Here is a 13,529-nt window from a genome sequence, read left to right on the forward strand (position 1 = left end):
TCGGCTTCATTGTGTCGAAGGAATAAAAGTTCTTGGGAATTTGATTGATGTTGTATAAAATCGAAAGGTTGTAGAAAAAGGAAATAAACCCAGCTAATTACATTTTATTTGCAATAGTTCGAATTAATGATGATATACATTCCAGGGAGTCATTAGGAATGTTGGCCAATAAAAAGCTAAGAGGAACTAGGTGTTATATTTGAAACGCATAAAGTGTTTTAAATAGATGGAGTTGTAGAATATTTAATTTGAAAATGCAACTTTATATCTGAATGTTCGATTTATATATATTTCTTGAAAGTTAATATGTGTATAAGCATCAAGAAATGTATAATGCCATGTTCTGACGGGCAATCGAACAACGTAGTTCGCTCTCAGAATTACGTACATGAATTAACCCGTTCATACAACACTATTCTTAATTCATGTTATCAGAGTTTTTTATTTCGAACTTTTTGTTTCTAGTTTTACGCCAAAATTCTAACATATTTACATGAATCACATATGGATCTAAATAGAAAAATTAATTCTCTTTCTCCTGTGTATAGTATGAACCCATATCTATTTACTTTTAATTCATGTTTTCCATTTTTTCTGAAAATATTCTTGTTTTCATACATTTTTATATTTTCTAAATTCAAATGTCACATATAAAAATTTGGAGAATTTTTTGTTTGAGTTTCCCCAAATTTGTTTCTTGTTTTGTACGCTAATTAGAACCAAGGGGAAAGAAATTCACATTGCATTATGTAGATAACAAAATTGACATCCTGCTGCATATTTAAAAACTATACAATTTTTTACTTTTCATTCATGATTTTCAATTTTACTGAAAAAGTTTGAAAATTTCATAAATATTTTCAAACTGTCAAAATTAATTTATTTTCGATAAATACTCTCAATTGTTAGGGATGGGACAAATTTCTTGGTGATTCAGAGAGTGATTCGAATTGAACAACGTACAAAAGTCGGTGTTCGCTCAGACAATTTTGTATGGGGAACTAAGTAATTCCTTCATAATTAAGGGTCGAACAACGAATGAGAGAGCGAACAACGCTCGTCTGGACATGGCATAAGACACCTCATTCAAACACAGTTAATCCACTTACCTTACCAACTTTCTAAAACGAAAGTGGTCCGGATTAAATTGCACTACTACTCGTTTTAATAGCCCAGCGACTTCGATGCACTGCATGGAGTTAATTACAAAACATTCGTTAATGACTGAAATCATTTCACATATAATGTGGATTCATATCGACCTTGAACTTGACTGAATACCACAGTATATGAGCATGTCTATAAGGAAACTTACATTGGCATAGTAACAAAAAACGATTAAAACATTTCTCATATTTTTTACTTATATTCCACAACACTTAATGCTCCATTCAAATACAAAAACGTTATGCTAATGATGGAATGTAGAGACGGAATACAATGGTGGGCAAGTGCATTTAAAAAAAAGACTAAAGATAATTTACATAGACATGAAAATGATTAATGATTTATTTTCTTTTGAGGTATAGAGTAGTCTGCACACTTACAATCAATACTGCATGTGATCGCGATGTACGTGTGTATCACTCCGTAAGGGCAGGCAGTAGCAAATGTCCAATCAAGCGAAAACAAAGTTGTGGACAATAAAACAGATAGCCGTACAGCTTTATGGCTAATAAATCATTTGATCACTTAAAAATGAAATTAATTAACCATTTAAAGAAATAAATTCAGGGATTATGTGTATGGATGGCGATAAATGCTAATACCTACAGAGTTCAACATTTTGTTTATTGTTGCTTGGATTTTTGATTTTTGTAATTATCCAATCTAGGAAAATACTGAAATACCAAACGTACCTATATGAAATTGAACTTTTGTCAATAAAAAGTCAATTGGAACTGATGTTGTCTACCTCATATATAGTAGGATAGGTGGATTCGGCTTTTCTATGCATATGCTTTTGATACCAGAGTCTAATTTTATAATAGCTATACAAAATAGGCATATTTATATATGAAAACCATTTATATTTTCTTTATGGTCTACATATAATATGGATGTAAATGATTTTATTATTTTTTGTTTAGATAATTTATTTATAATAAAGAAATTAATTTATTCTAAATGTAAATTTGGATAGACCCATCTATTCATCCCAATGTTAAATACTATTTTCAGACTGTCTATTATAAATTTTATTTTAATTCTAAATCTAAACGTTAAGATCGGTTAATTGTTATGGGTTCATATGGAACATACTAATTTCTCTTAGGCTCTTTTTAAACCACAACATTCTTGAAATATATTTTTACTTCTGGAATGCATAGTCCGGTACATTTTTTTGTTAATGAAACGCTTGACGGACATTGAAGCTATGTCAAAATATGTATGCGGTGTACAAGTAGTATAACAAATTTTAAAACGGGGTTAATTTTCGTAAAGTACATACAATGTTTATTTGCATCACGCGCAAATTATCAAAGAAACTATCACAGTTGATTTGTTAAAGTGTGTTTTTATAAAAATGGTTATTAATATATGAATATATTCTAAGAATCACGAGAGAGGATTTACATTTTCAAAATATATTTTTTGTAGTTGTTGGCGGGTTATATGGCATACCATTTGTATTTTGTTTTTGCAAAATGCCATGATATACCTCAAGTTTTTAACACAGATGTACCGAGTGCACTACATGTAGTACAGCTGATTTATTAATGATTCCGTGTTTACTGTTTCTTAACTTGTCTAATTAGCTTACTGAAGCTCTGTGGACAAAACAGCTTTGTTAGCCTTTATGCCCTGCACAGTCTTAGCATTCTGATTGTACGTGCAGTTAACGCAATAACTTAAAAAACAAGTAAACAAGTAAAAACGATGTTAATGATAATCAAAATATCTCAAGTTAATGGGGGCTCCTAAGAGAAAGCTCTGTGAATAAGATGATTGAAGTTCTCAAACCCCCGAAACTTTAGTCAATATTAAAATTTTTTGCTACGGATATATGTTATTCAATGAGAAACCAAACCAAATTACAACCAATTCGTATGGAAAACGTGTCGAAAATTCAAAAAGTACCGAGTATTGGGGAGTACCGTTATAGGGAGACTACCCTGAAACATGGGTAATTATTAATAATTTTTAGTACGGAGAAGTGTTATACCATGAAAACACCAAAACGTGGACCGAAAATTGCCATTGTGACCTCTACCTGTGATTTCAACACACGCACATGCATTAACATGCATGCATTAACTATATTTCGAGGTGTTGCAATCGGAATGACAAATTTAATAAACACTCCGCCTTATGGTGGAGAGTAATAACAAGTGTGCTGCATCTTGTATCCTCGGCATATTTGTGTTAAATATTTTTTTAACAACTACAAGATAGCGTGGATTGTAAATTAACTTGTTTCGGAACTTCGATATGGCGTACATTTTAAAGGACTTGTGAATAGCCTGAATTTTCGGTTTCAAAATATTGATTTTTTATTTAATTCGAACCTTAACTAATTCAAGAATATCTACTTAAAATTACAAGTGTAAATCTTCATAAATCATAGATTTATTGTGTCAGAAAAAAACGAAGGCAAGAATTATTCTCAAACGTTTAACGTGGTTTTTCTCGAAACAGTATTTATACGAATGAGAAGCACGATAATTCAAAAACTATTTTTCCAATCAGTTCTAAAATTTATTGTGAACCTACATGACCAGGATAAGTCGGTGAAGATCTTCATTTTTTTTTTTTTGGATTGTTGATTTTCCAAAAAACTATTTTCCTAGGTCCACCAGTTTACTAATCCTAGTTCATACCAGAGCCAGATATGCACTATTTGTAATTGCGCCAGAATTTTGGGGTTATAATATTTTGTAAAAATATGTACTTCTTCTTCTTTAAGTCTTCAAATACATACAGTGCTGCTCAAAACATTTGCAACTAGAACTGCCATGAAATAAAAAGAGGAGGAAATAAGATTTGGAGGGTTTTATAATTTTATATTTATATTTTAAAACAATCTTTAATAAGCCATCTTTCTAAATAATAAAAAATAATATATTTCAATAGCTTGTTGTTATTTTCCCAATAATATAAACGGGTTTTGGCCAGCTCAAAACATTTGCAAGTGCATAATTCACTTTGTAGATGGCATATTTCAGAAAACGTCGATAAAATGGTTGGCAAAAAATATAATGAGAACATTAAAAAAGAAATTGTCGACGATTTAAAAAAGATGTATCCCAAAAAGAAATATCTGAAAAATATAATGTCCGTAAATCAACAGAATCCCGTGTCATAGGAAGCGGATACACAAAGGCAGTACATAGTGGTGGAGGAAAACGTACGACTATTTCAAAAGTGAATCGAAAATTAAAAAGAATTATACAACAATCCCTTCATATGACATACACAGAAATAAAAAATCACTTAAACTGAATATATCCAAGCAAACGATCAGGCGTAAGGCTGTAGAAGTCCGACTTCGATCATACAGAACTGTAATTTACAGAAGTGGATATGAGGTGCTTTTTCGGACAAGGATTCGCATAAATTGCATAACGAAAAATTTAAAATCAACTTTAAAAAAATAGGATCTCTATGTTGCCCTGAATGATCAGAGGAATAAATTCCCAAACGTCCTTGATAAAATTTAATTTAATTCGTAGATGCAACTTCGTATTAAGCCTGACTCGAAAGAGAGAGTCCAGCATTTCAAATAATATTTTTAAGGAATTAGGAAATGGCGTGAATTTTTGAAGAATTTCTTATTAATTTCCAAAATGGTTGCATATGGTAGTGTGGTTAACGAATTAACATGTTTAGTTATATTTCAAAAAGCTGTACGTTGCCTTGCGCGTTTTATCTCCATAATGCACCGTAGAGACTCGAACGAATTGCGTCAAGGGTTGCAATCAATCTGTAACATTTCCCAGATTTTGCCAATCAACTAAGATTATATGGAAGGACCAATATATGGACGTACACCAAAAACGTGGATCTGCATCGACCAATTGACTCAAAAACTCTTTTCATGCACCTAAGATGGACGCGACAATTATATGGAGAATTTGACAAAATTTCGTATTGAGGTTTTTCAGCATATAGTTTATTTCACTTCAATATTTCGAGGAGTTTCAAACGGAATGACAAATGTGGGCAATTTTGGGCATTGTTGTTATTGTTGAAGTTTTGATTTATGATGATGTTGCCATTGGCAATTTCTTACGTCGAAGTTTACATCAAATAAGCATTTGAAGAATGCAGCAATACCTCAAATGTAATGTGTTATTTTAACCGCCTCACTGAAACATAATTATAGCCCCCTCGAGTTAATTAAATATAAGAAGGTCTGCAATATTTAAAGATTATAACAAATGATCTCAGTCTCATATTTTCCCAAACAAATGCACAATTACAAGGCAATGTAAACAAAATTTAAAACTTATGCCCGGCTTATTTTTCTGTGAGAACAAAACAATAAGACAAGAAAAAATTCTCAAGAGCTATAGTAGCCGCAGGCTGGTTCGCTTCAAACATGTTGAAACTAATTCTGTTGTCAAACTCTATAACACAACCACAGCAAAAGAATGAAAACGAAACGGAAATTGTAAAAAAATGCCAGGCCACACACCACACTCATACACACACACACAACCACCAAACCATACAACATTTGCGTCAGTGAGCGCTTTTTGGGCTTTTGGATTAGTTGTGGATTGATACGATCAGTTTGAGAGTAAACGTAAACGCGAGCGGTTGTAACACCTGTTTAGCGGTTATACGAGAGAATTGTGTGTGCGATAAAAAAAACTAAAACGATAAAATAATAACAAAGAAAACATAATAATAGCGGCTTCGAAACGCATGCCCAAAAGAATGTTTACGTTTATGAGGTGTTGATCATAAAAAAGTAGATTATTTAATAAAAAAAATTAAATAAATATATATGCAAAATTCTAAGTGAAGTTATGATAGTATATAATAAAAAAGAAATGGTTTTATAATGAAGAATAAATCATTTCTGTAAAGTTATTAAAAAAACTTATCCTTCAATCATTTAATTTTTGGAATAATTTATGTATGAATTCATCAGTCAAAAAAAAGTGGATATATGTGAAATCTTGACAAGCTGTGAATCCAGTGCTACTAAATTATTCTTTGCCTTAACCTGAATATAATAACGACGAAAAAAGTGGAAAGAAATCATATAAATACAAAAATAAAATAAAAAAACGAAAATAATGGATTAACCTACAGAAGCAGTAAAGAAGCTAATACATGATCGACAAGGGATCAGTAATCTTTATTCTTTATCAGCAAAAAATATAAAAACGGATTTTTTATGTTACTGAGCCGTGTTTTTGCCATAAAATTTTCGGGCATTGTTCCCCATCATCATCCGCCGTCATTATCATCGTATACAATAACAATATATTCTCTCTGTATGGTGTAACAAAGTTAACGTTTAAATGTGCGTTGGTTTTCATCTTATTTTTGGTCTGCCAAAAAAATAAGCAGCATTAACAAAATAACTATCCAAAATGTATGTGCATACAGTGGGCCAGTTTTTAGTCGCGGTTTTTAATTTTTTTTATAATATTATCAGGAGTTAAATATTTAATTTTCAATGAATGTTCTGCATTTAAAATCTAAAATATGACGACAACGATTTAGGGCTTCCTGAACATTAAACCAGTAAGCGGAGCAATATAGTCGGACGGAGCAGTATACCATACACAACAACCACGAAAATATAACTTTCTGTGGTTCTATATTTTTAGCAATATTTCGCGATATTTGCACCCTCTTCACCGATTATAGGCCAACACCTCTACTGGCATATTTTCCAAATATTTTTCCGGAGGTGAATATTTACGAAAGCAAATAGAAAATTTTGTCAATTTAGGTTTTGGTTGAGTTGATCGATGATCATCTAAACAGACGTTCAAAGTTTTTGGACAGATCTCTTTCACCGTGTAAAAGATGTGATGCCTCTAGAGCGACTATAAAAACTGACAAAAATAAAGTTTTCGGTTCATATCACCCCTAATATCATCTCAGCATCACCGAAAGTTATATGCGTCGTCCTTGACCATAATCGAAACTTCATGTAAAATTTCAAAGCGATTTTCGCCCTCTAGTGGCTTTAACCTTTACCTTTAACAATATAATTGGTATCAATATAAAGAGGAATGGATATACTATCAACTTCTCGGATCTATGTCCTTCAGGAGTAAATATATAAAACGGTCTGGGTTCATTTCACCCGCTAAATATTGATCGATCGTCATTGAAACAGCAATGCTTATTCTTTTGCCAGATTCCGTTTCTGGTGTAAAATTTCGTGGTATTCGGGTCATAATTGTGATCTCTGGATCGACCTCTCTGGCGCAAATATAAAGATTTTGGTCCACTTCATCCCCAAAGTATTAACCGATCAGTACCAAAAATGCAAAATCCTACATGCAAAATTGTGATGATTGGTCCTTAAATGTGACCAGTATCGTGTTTGCAAATTATAATGGACAGACGGACGGACTAACACACATTTCTAGATCAATTCAGTTGGTCGAGATATGACGATCGCGTAGTTACGAACTATTGGGACTGCACAAAGCTATAATACCCTGAAAACATAGTTATGTAGGGTATAAAAACTGCAATGAATTAATTCGGAATAAACATGTTTGAACATGGATATATTATTCCGTTAAATCCCAAATTGCAGCTTCAATCTAGTTGAAAATGTTTAGGTTCTGACTAACGATGATTGGATAATAGTTTTGTTAATCTGGTTGCGTTCGTCAGAATTTTTCTCAGCTTAGACTTTGTATCGAAATGAAAAAAATGGCCAAAAGTAAAATAGTAAAAATCAATTGTATTGTTGTTTGTGATCGCTGATATAAAGTATATAGAGAGGTTCGGGAAGTACACATTTATTTTCTACAATAAGTTTTTGTTTTTATCAGAGAAAATTGGCTGCAGATATCGTATCCATAGTCGGACACGAAATGGATAACCCAGTATTTCACTTGTCTTCTCTTGTTCTTTTTTGATTACTCCGAACGATTCAGAAAGGTGCGGTATACCACTAAGAATTTACCACTTTTGAATTGCTCAAGTGGGACAGTCGCTACATGACCAGTATACATTTCCAAAGCTTGGATTTTAAATTTGTTTAGAAAACAAAAAGAATTTGAGAATTTTTTGTGGGTCTTTGAAGAATGTATTAAAAACTTTTAAAATGATTTCATAAACTTCTCCTAACATGTTTAGTCATATTTCAAATGGGTTGTGCGTTTTATCTCCATAATGCACCGATAAGACTCAAACGAATTGGGTCAAGGGTTGTTAAATTCTCCAGATTTTGCCTATCAACTGACATTATATGGAACGACCAATGCATGGGGCATTTGCATTAATCCGCTGCAATATTTCGAGAAGTTTTAAACGGAATGACAATTTTGGGCATTGTTGTTTATACTTCCAATTAAAATGTCATATGGTGCCCTTATCATAATTTAAAGAAAAAACACAATTTTTAAAAGAGAAATTTTTTCAATATAGGAGTCTATTGTTTTAGACACCTATAAGATTACCTATTGCTATTTGCGCTTAATCAAAACGGTTGAATTTAATTCGTAGATTCAATTTCGCAACAATAGTCCACATAAATACAACTTATCAAGTAAAGACATTTGTAAGCCGCATTGCCCAATATGCCTGATGAGGCGCTTAAAGAGAAATTAACAAAAAACATTTACATGAATGATCCTTCGCCTAAAAAGGCATAAAAAAATAAAATCAAATGCTTTAGATTTTAATTGCAGAACATCGATAAAACATCCGGAAACAAAAAGAAATTCATTATAAGATATTTGTAATGCAACATAATAATTAAAGCTTATTATGAGAAGAAAAAAAACTAAATTAAAAATTGTATTTGTGCAAAATATTTTTAATGATACCTTGGCCCACTGTATGTTTATTATTTTTTATATTATACAGAAATTTCTTCATTGTCACATTGTCGCCATTGAATGCTACCTCGATAGTCAGGCGGCATACCATCTCATATCTCCACATATAGTGATATAAAGGTGGAAAAAAACGAAAATTACGATTTAATGTTGTTTGTTATTATTATCTTCATAATCATAATATTGGTTAATCCTTGAGTCTGCTTAAAAATGCCTAGAGAAAAAAGTTTTCTTTATTTATTTTGAAGATTAATATTACTTTCAGGATTATTTAGTACAATAATTTGAGAATTTGTTTTGTAATATTTATGGCTCCTCGAGATTTTATTAAAAAACACGGTTATTGATCCAATTATTTATCAAAGATCTGCTTTCAAATAATAAGCATTCATTTATTTCTAATAAATAGATTCATTGTTGAAAACAATTTTGTGGTCATTCCAATTCAAAACAAAACAAGTCTGCTCTTTAAACAAATATTCAATATCACAACGAATATATCGCAGAGTATACAAGTGTCGACTTAATTGCACATATTCGCTCATTCCCTGCAAATTTTTACCAACAAACATTGACGCTGTGCTGTAGAATACTTCTTTAATTTGGTATTCTATGGGTTAAACATATGCCATTTTGATAGGCATCAAAATGCAAGCAATATCGTTATTTAGCGCTTTATATTCACCTTGGTTATGGACAGCAGCATTGACGAAGAAATCCATTGTTTTCTAAGTATCCCACTTCGTTTGATTGCACCCTGCAAAAAGAAAACAGAAACAAAAAACACAAGCATGCAACAGCCGTTGATGTTTAAGGCGTAAACAGATATAGGACCTGGCGAGGATGAGACGTAAAATAATCACCAAGCTAGTTGACAAAACATACTAACAAAAAAATTTACATAGATTTATTGTATAAATTATACGTTCCATACCATAAATGGGTGTGTTGTGGTGGTGCTCTGGTGCTCATATGTTTATAATGTCGTATGCTATTTTTTTATTAAGATGGTAATGTGTTTCGTTGATTACTTTGTCAACTACAACAGAAAACAAAAGAAAAAGAAGACGGACGACGAAGAAAGAAAAAAATAGGGATTTTCCATAGAGCAACAGTACGTTTTGAATTACAGTGACAGTTGAAGTGAGTGTACGTGTCGTCGGCATAATTGTAATTTTATCGTTGTATTTGTATCAAACGCCTTTTGTTTTGTTTGCCAACAATAGCAGCAACAACAACAATTCAATCGAATTGATGAAACAACACTTCAATATGATAAGTGTGATATGTGATGGTGATGATGATGATGCTGCCATGCTTGACTCATATATCTGGTTTAGTTTACGTGTTTGTGTCTTAAGTCTTTTGTTTTATTAACACCTCAACATTTGTATATTTGTGTAATACGATACATGGCCTGTGTTGTATGTTTACCTCTGCCAATATAAACAATTTTTTTTATTCGTTGTTGCAAATTTAAAACTTCTTTTGTCTTACGGACCAACAGCACACCGGCAATGTGATGCTGTGGGGCTTTCTATTGTTTCCTTTAAAGTTGTTTTTAATGAAATTTACATAATAATTAAATTGTTGCCATAACAATTGAATGAAACCAGTTTCTATCGTTTTGGCTATTCATTGACGACACACATCGAACGTGTGGACTATGTCGCCTCATCGAACTGATATATGGCGAAGTCAAAGAACTACATCGTGAAGAATTTTAATTTGTGGTAGCGTTTGATCGTTTTGGTCTTGACTGTTATCGACCACCACTCATCACTGACGATGATAATAATAACCAACTATTATAAACTGGATTGGCAAAATAGTATAGCATATAGTCGTAGTGGAAGCGTAAATTTCTGTGAAGACAGGAACTATTTAATCAATATGTAGGATTTTTTTAAAAACAAATCAATCTGGGGTTGTTTTTCTAATAGAGTTACCTTGTGTGGCGTTTGAAGTTTGTATTTTCTTGCTGCACTTACGCTTCATATATACTCTAACACCTGTGTTCTTTTGATAAAAATCAATAGCTGTAAAATCTTAATTGCATTTGAATGCTGAAACTGTAAATTGTTTTTATTTATTTTTATATGGAAATAGTATATAAAAATAAACAATAATCTTGAATGTGACCAAAAGATAAGACAATGTGTGAATTGTTTAACAACATTGAATGTAAGAATATTTAAACAAATAGTATTTTTATGTCAGGAAATATGGTGGCAGCTACATTTTACAATCGATGGACCTGTAATGTGGCATTCAATATTTTTGGAGTGTAATAAACATGTTTGAAGACAATTTTCAGCATAGGTCAATACATTTTCACATATCTCCTGTTATAATCCCCTGTGTTTTCTATACAGACTATGTTTTTATAAATCCATTTTTATACGGAAGTATCTACACACATCCAATCAGTCTCATTATGGACCAATTGATTTTAATCCTATACAGACCAATTGCTATTTAAATCCTTGTGATGGGTCTACACATAATGAAAAGGCAGATCTATAGCCTCTATATATAACCCCCAACCTGTGGCCTCAATACAGAGCAATTGGTCTTAATAAATCCATTTTTATGTGGAAGTGTCTTTATAAATCCTATTGCATCGACTATAATGAAAAGGCAGTTAAGAAATAACCCCCATGTAGGGGAAATATGGAATTCCAGTACACCAACTAAGAGCAAAAGATTAATAAATTCGATAAATAATAGAATAAATGCATTATTTAATGGACTTTTACACATTTTCAGGAACCTTTAGTGGTAAGGGTAATAGCTAATAGCTACGTTGGCAAATTTGATGCCCATTACTACGTTAAAGCTAGTTGGTTTCGAAGCAGTTCAGACGCTCTGCAAATGTTCGAAGAGCTATGTCGGTTCGATTTTTCAGCTTAGGGTGTCAATGTTATCTTCATCCATATTTTTAGCTGTGCACCCGACCCAATGGCCAATGGCCAACCAAAAATTTATGTTAAATTACCTGGCCGTTTTCTAATTTTAGATCACTTTAAGTCGAAAAAAACACACAGATGGAAATGGGTGAAATTGTAGAAATTCAGTATTCTGTTAGGATTCTGACTTGCAATAAACCTCTTTGGTATTACCGATTGTACGTAATTGACAAATATTTTTTTGGTATTGCCAATTGATTATATAATCCATAAGGAAATCAATTCTCTTTGCAAATATCTAAAATTTGGCTATTGATTTCATTTGATACAATCATTGTAAGTATTGTAGAAAATACATGTTTCACATATCGACTTCCTGCTTTGACAAAATTTATGGTAAAGTGTCAATTTTACTCATATCTTTGGGTTAGAGGTAATCAATTGACTTTTTTTGAAATAAAAAAATGATTTACGACATATACGCAAAATTATCGTTATTTTTCTTTCAATTTTCATTTTTTTTTTTTGTAATATTTTATGTAAACATTTTAATTGGCACCAACCACATATTTGCTTCCTAGTTTTCTGTGTTTAGTGACCGTTGTGTGTGACCATCATTAAACCTTTCCAGATACATAACTGTTATGTTTTATGCTTTAATGTAAATTGTTTACTCTTAATTATATTTTTTATTTTGACTGGAGAATTTTTTGTTCATTAATTTCAAAATTCATTACTTTTCTTAATTACTTTTTTTCTTGGTGTCGGTTTGTCTTCCGAGTTCATTTGCCAAATGGGAGTATTCTTGTGATGAGTTTTTTTTTGTTTGGCTTTGTTTAGAGGAAAACAATAACAAAAACAAAAAACCACTACACCACTTTAAGAAGTTATATGTAGAGGTGAAAGTAGCTTTGAAGAAGGGAAGCAAATGTAATGTAAAGTAAAAAAAAACACAAGAAGTGCACATCCGCTTTACTTTCTAATAAAGAAAATAATGTATTGTCAGATTTAGCTTCAGTTTTTACTCGATTTAAGAAAATATATTTAAGTACTTTAATTCTGAATTTATGTTCTCCAAATGTGTCTCAAATAAATATCCCATACAGATTACCTATAAATGTTTATGATTTTATATTTCATTCATAAAATCAACAGAAGACTTAAGCAACAAACATGATTTTCAAAAAAAAGGAGACAACACAACATCACACATAAATATGCATTGATATTGCATTTGTATCAAAAGAACCACTTAATACCTACAACATAGTATTATAATATTAACGATGAACAAAGTCAGACCATGGACCCTGATATTGGGTACATACATATTTGCATTGATAGTGGAGGTTGGTGGTTAACTGGTAAACCATATAATTAGGTGAACACCATCATATCTTTAAACTTGAATGACTTGCAGCTATTCCTTTTTGTTATGTATATAACTAAACAGTGTGGAGCACAATTTTGTGGATAAATAACATAATTTTATTTCGTGTGTTTATGGAAATAATTAATTTAGTTCTTTGGCGTAGAGATTATTAATTTGATTTGGGACCAAGAACATCATTGATTATTTGCCAAGACCTATTTTGAATAACTTACGCCTGTGGTACAGGTATTACGACTTTCT

Source organism: Musca vetustissima, unplaced genomic scaffold (genome assembly GCF_032173495.1).
Source record: "Musca vetustissima isolate MV318-11 ecotype Yass unplaced genomic scaffold, APGP_CSIRO_Mvet_v1 utg10644, whole genome shotgun sequence".
NCBI classification, from domain to species: domain Eukaryota; kingdom Metazoa; phylum Arthropoda; class Insecta; order Diptera; family Muscidae; genus Musca; species Musca vetustissima.